At 37.8% G+C, this 5571-nt stretch overlaps 1 pseudogene; it reads right to left on the bottom strand.

Annotated features, from left to right (window-relative positions):
- Positions 1 to 1559: 1559 nt before the first annotated feature.
- LOC132508726 (adenosine 5'-monophosphoramidase HINT1-like) lies at positions 1560 to 4512 on the bottom strand (annotated as a pseudogene).
- Between the last annotated feature and the right edge of the window lie 1059 nt (positions 4513 to 5571).

The raw sequence follows: 5571 nt of genomic DNA, 5'->3' as shown, positions 1-5571 counted from the left end.
TTCTACATTTTAAAATTCATCCAACTGATTGACAGTTTTCTTATGGTCATATTTTTTCACGTGTTTTTGAAACTTGTTTTGCAGCTCATTTGGAGTGGTAAAGAATTTTTGTTCTTTTTTATCTTATTTTGTTTTATTTTTTGTTTCCGCTCATTATTTTGTCTTGAAGTTATGCAGCCACCTCCACCTGGCCCCCAAGGCCTCTTGCAGAGAAGCAACTCTCAAAACATGCATTTAGGGTAATGTTGGTGACACTACAGGTTCAGTCAAGGGGGCAGTGGGAGAATTAAGTCACTCCTAATCACAAGCTTGTACCTGTGACCTCTGACCTTCTTGGGTCAGAAGTTTTTTATAAGGCAGAGCACATTTTTTCCTAACTTTTTAAAAATTGTGGTAAAATATAAATACCATAATATTTATCATTTTAAGTATATAATTCAGTATGATTAAGTACATTCACAATGTTGTACAACCATCTTCACTATTTATTTTCAGAACTTTTTCATCTTCCCAAACAGAAGCTCTGTACCCATTAAACTATAACTCAAGTATAACTCTCCATATCCCTTCCCCAGCCCTCAATAACATCTATTCTACTTTGTGTCTCTATGAATCTGCCTACTCTAGGGACCTCATACAAATGGAGTCATACAATATTTCACAAAAGTTAGTCTCTTTCTTTTCAAAGTTTATCAATTGTTAATTTTTGTTTGAAACAGAGGAATATAGCTGATCTTTGCATTTTACTGTTTTGACTTATATCAGTAGGAATTTTAGTAGGCTGAATACCGACCTCCAGAAACATTAGGTCCTAATCCCTGGGATCTTATGGATTTGAGATGGGGATATTATTGTGGATTATTGGGTAGGTCCTAAATGCAATCACAAGTGTCCTTATAAGAGAGAGGCAAGATGATATTTCACAGACAAAAGAAGAAGGTGATGTGAAAGTAGAACAGAGAGAGATGAGAAGATGGTGGCTTTGAAGATTGGAATGAGGTGGCCACAAGCCAAGAAATGACAGCAGCCACCAGAAACTGGAATAGGCAACGAACAGCCCCTTAGCTGGATCCTCCAGAGGGAGCATGGCCCTGCCAATACCTTGATTTCAGTCCAACGGTACTGATCTTAGAATTTTGGACTCCAGAATTGTTAAGATAATAACTTTCTATGGTTTTAAGTTACTAAGTTTGTGGCAGTTCGTTACAGTAGTCACAGGCAACTAGAACACTGTTCTTAATTTTTGCGCTCAAAGCCACATGAATACATACATATTTAAATATTGAATATTATTTACAATCCCACTTATGGCATACAGAAAATATTCAATAATTCTTGTCAATGACGTTTCTCTCTATTCTTAAGGAAGATTTAATTTGGGAAATACAGGGTTTATTCATATCTTCTCCTTCTTCCTCACCACCCACATTACCAAGGAGTTTTGAGTTTATACTTTAAGGATCTCTCAAATATATAGTCAACTTCTATACAAGTCTTCTCTCATTATAAACCACCACATTAACCCAGAAGTTCATACTTTATTTTTTTTCAGACCATGCAACAATGTCTTTTATTATGGGTTTTTAAAATTATTTCTGCAATCTCTCCATACACAGGCAAAAAAAAAGGTATTGTTTTGCATATTGGAACTTGCAGGCCTGATCACTGCATAGAGAAGGGAAAATTATCCCTACAACATGCTTAACCAGGAGGCCCATTCATCTGCCAACCTCCAATAACATGGAGATGAACATGATAGACAGACTGTCCCCCATCTGAACCTTCATTCACCACCATTCAGTAACCCTTCTTCAGGCCCAGATCAGCAGCACATTTCTTGCCAATGATCATTAAATATCCAAGAAGACATTCATCGTCATCTTCTGCTGCAGAAATCTGGGATATATGTTTCTTGGGTATCACCAGAAAATGTGTTGGGGCTTGAGGGGAAATGTCATGGAAAGCAAGACACTGGTCATCCTCATAAATGATTTTGGCTGGGATTTCCTTGCAAAGGAATCGTGTCGCCACCAGGCCAGACGGCCTGAGCCTTAGGGATCTCATCTACCTTCACGGCCTCAAGGTCGGGAGGAGGAGGCTGGGTGGGGGAGGGGCTTACTTTATTATTTACCTAGAGCAACAACCTGCTAACTGGCCTCTGACCTCCAACCTCATCATTCTCATGTCTACCCTCTACCCCCAAGTAGGAGTAAACTTTCTAAAAGTGCGTATCTGATCACCCATTAGTTCTAATTAAAATTCTTTACTGCCTCCTTCAGCTTTCTAGTCAAAATTCAAGTGCTTTCATTTAACTCGCAAGGCCATCTGTGATCAGGACTGTGCCTAACACTCTAGTTTAATATCCTGTTACTCTCCTATCTGAGCGATTCTAATTTTACTTTAATACATGATTTAACTGCCTCTGTTCTGTGCTCACCTCGGATCCTGTAAATGCCTTTAACCTAGCTATTCTCACACTTTATTGTAAAAATGAATTCTCCTGTCTTATCTAGTATAATAATAGAGTTTCCTTAGGATACGAATCACATGATTATTGGTTCAAGTATGCTCATAAAAAGTGTAGTGCTTGCTTCACAGTTACATCTATTTAATGAAAGTTTTTGTATGAAAAAAATCTGTGTCAAAGCCAAAATTTCCCCAAATGTGCAGACACTACCAAAGTGAAGAAAAAGTTTTCGGTGCAATTAAGAATTAAAGCAGGGCTTCCCTGGTGGCGCAGTGGTTGAGAGTCCGCCTGCCAATGCAGGGGACACGGGTTCGTGCCCCGGTTCGGGAAGATCCCACATGCCACGGAGCGGCTGGGCCCGTGAGCCATGGCCGCTGAGCCTGCGCGTCCGGAGCCTGTGCTCCGCAACGGGAGAGGCCACAGCAGTGAGAGGCCCGCGTACCGCAGAAAAAAAAACAAAAACAAAAACAAACAAAAAAAGAATTAAAGCAAACACTGGCTAAACTCATGGCTTTGAATAGAATAAGAGTAAGCATTAAGTTATTTTAAAATGAGAGGGCAAGTGTGTTTAGTTACTGTTTTCCATCTCTGTCTTTAAAGGGGAACTGTAACTGCTTATATAAAATGAATGTGTATAAAATTCACCTAGATTTATATAAAATTAATGTAAACTGCTAAGCATGTGTTTGATTTGTACATTCCTTAATAATAACCTGTTTTCCTTCCAAACTGGAGTGGTTAGTTTAGATTCTTTCTGAAAAGATAAAGCACTTAAATTTTTTCCCCTTTTACTTTTCTTTGTTCCCAGCTCATTTCTCCTTTTTTTCCTACTAATATTGTAGATACATTGCCAAGATTGTTATGGCAGCTAATAAAGTTTGAAATATAAGACATTCAAACCAATGTTAATAAATAATTTAAGAATTAAATACCTCTCACAACAGGGTTATCTTTATTTTATTCAAAAATAGTTTGTTTTATGGATGTTTTATTTCCTCATATGAGGAAACACTGGTTGAAAAAACATGATACATTCTAGGAACTAATTTTTTCCAAGTTGTACTTCAGTGCTTTAAAAGAAGTATATACAGGAACAGATGTTTCTGCTATGTCAAGATACTAAAATAGCCGACCCGCTTGGTCCTAATTATTGATAGTTTACCGCAGCACCAGCCTTGGCTTCTACAAAAGAGTTAGCAGAAGTGACAGCAGGAACACACAGGATTTATTCATTAAGAACGAGCTATAGCTTCCTGCATTTTCAGCTCCAGGCATCCTGCTGAATAGTGCCCTGTCATTCGGCAAGAACTAGTCTGAGACAGGAAGCACTTTAGCGTGTTTACAGAAATATCTTTTAAAACGGACTTAACTATCAGACAGCCCCCTTGTAAAGCTTTCGCTCTAAGAAACTCGGGTAAAAGATTATCACTCTGCACTCACAAAAATCAATTTTGGAGACTGACAGTTGTTCCAGACTGATGCTGGATTTCCTTTCTTCATTGAATTGAATTTCCTGTAGACTGTGAATATACTAACATTCACCAGGTGCTTTTTCCTGATTTTTTTTTTAAATCATTAAATAGCCCCCTTATTTTGTATCAAGTATTCTGTGTATACAGTGGAGAAGACTGTGACTGATAGTTGTTTAAGAAACCAACAACTGGTGAAAGGCAAGCCTGCCAATTTTTGTACATAAGCTAATAATGATAACATTCATAATAATATTAAGTAACACTTGTCGAGGACATAGTAAATGTCAGGCATCTGCTCATCCCTTTACATGGATTATCCCACTTAATCCTCAACTAAAGCTCTGAAATAGTTTTTATCTCCATGTTACCAGTGTTCCTGCTGAGCCTAAGATATTTTGAGTGTCTTGCCCAAAATGACACAGAAATTCCTGGAGCAGTAATTTGGCAGCAAACTCTCAGAGTCCAAAACCTGAGTTCTCAGTCCCAGTGTTAAAGTGCATTTTGATTTTTAGCATTCCTCCCATTCCAGGAGTAAATAATACATGAATCCATCACCTGAACAACAGAGATCATTTCGATGTGAATGATTTCCAAATTTGTCCCTAAATTTTAGCACCTTCCTAAGCCGCTTACCTGTATTTCCCAATGCCTAAAAATGCTCTGACAGCATTCACACCCTTTTATTCTAATACTGCCACCACCTTCATTTACTCTCCCGAGCTCCAGACAAAACCTATAATTGATTTTCCTCAAACCTCGAATTTATTTTTTTCCTTTATATGAGCAGCCCCCATCTAGAGAATAGAGGAGACGCAGCTGTCAGAAGCGGCTGAATATGGCTTTGGCAGTTACAACGGAAGCAACGTCATGGGGCCTCCAGTTCACTTGCTCTGCTCTCATTCACTTCTGTACTTACTCCCAATTCCCAACACACACATGGGTGCTTTGCTCTGGTGTATCATGCTCTCTTCCTTTCTTCATTGTAAACATATGCTCTTGGGAAACGATCTAAAAACAAATAAACAAGTAAATGAACAAAAACCAGTACAGATACCTATTAACATTTACCTGTAATCATTTCCTTCTGTATTTGAATCGTAAGAAAGGACTAAAGATCTAACGATAGAATTTTATTTACCACAGTGCCAGCTGGTAGAGGTTTCACTGAACAAAAGGGCCTTTGCTTATCTTATTTTACATTCATAACATATTGATCAATATTTTTCATTAGCATATTCTCAATAGAAGACTGAAGCAAGAATAGGGAAGAGATCTAGATGTAAGAGTTCTCCAAGAGGTGGTGTACACAGGGATGATGGATTATCAGTTGAACAATAACTGAAAGAGCCCCTGGTGTGTTAAAAATGATGTTCCTTTCAGAATCTCCAAGTGGACGAATGGATTTTAAGTGGTTGGAGAAGCAGCAAATGAAAAAAAAAATTGGATTTCTAATTTATGTTAATCACAAAAACAACAAAAATCATAAATGTACATAATATTTATTTATTAGCCTACTAATCTTAGAAGTTTACTACTGTAATGCCACAGCTCCTTAGTAGTTCTCGAGAAATTCTCCCAAGTAAATAGATTTGTCTGACAGTAAATGTATGGTTGTCAAATGTATGGTTGTCA

Source organism: Lagenorhynchus albirostris, chromosome 18 (assembly GCF_949774975.1).
Source record: "Lagenorhynchus albirostris chromosome 18, mLagAlb1.1, whole genome shotgun sequence".
Taxonomy (NCBI): domain Eukaryota; kingdom Metazoa; phylum Chordata; class Mammalia; order Artiodactyla; family Delphinidae; genus Lagenorhynchus; species Lagenorhynchus albirostris.
This window is presented reverse-complemented; position numbering and strand designations above follow the sequence as displayed.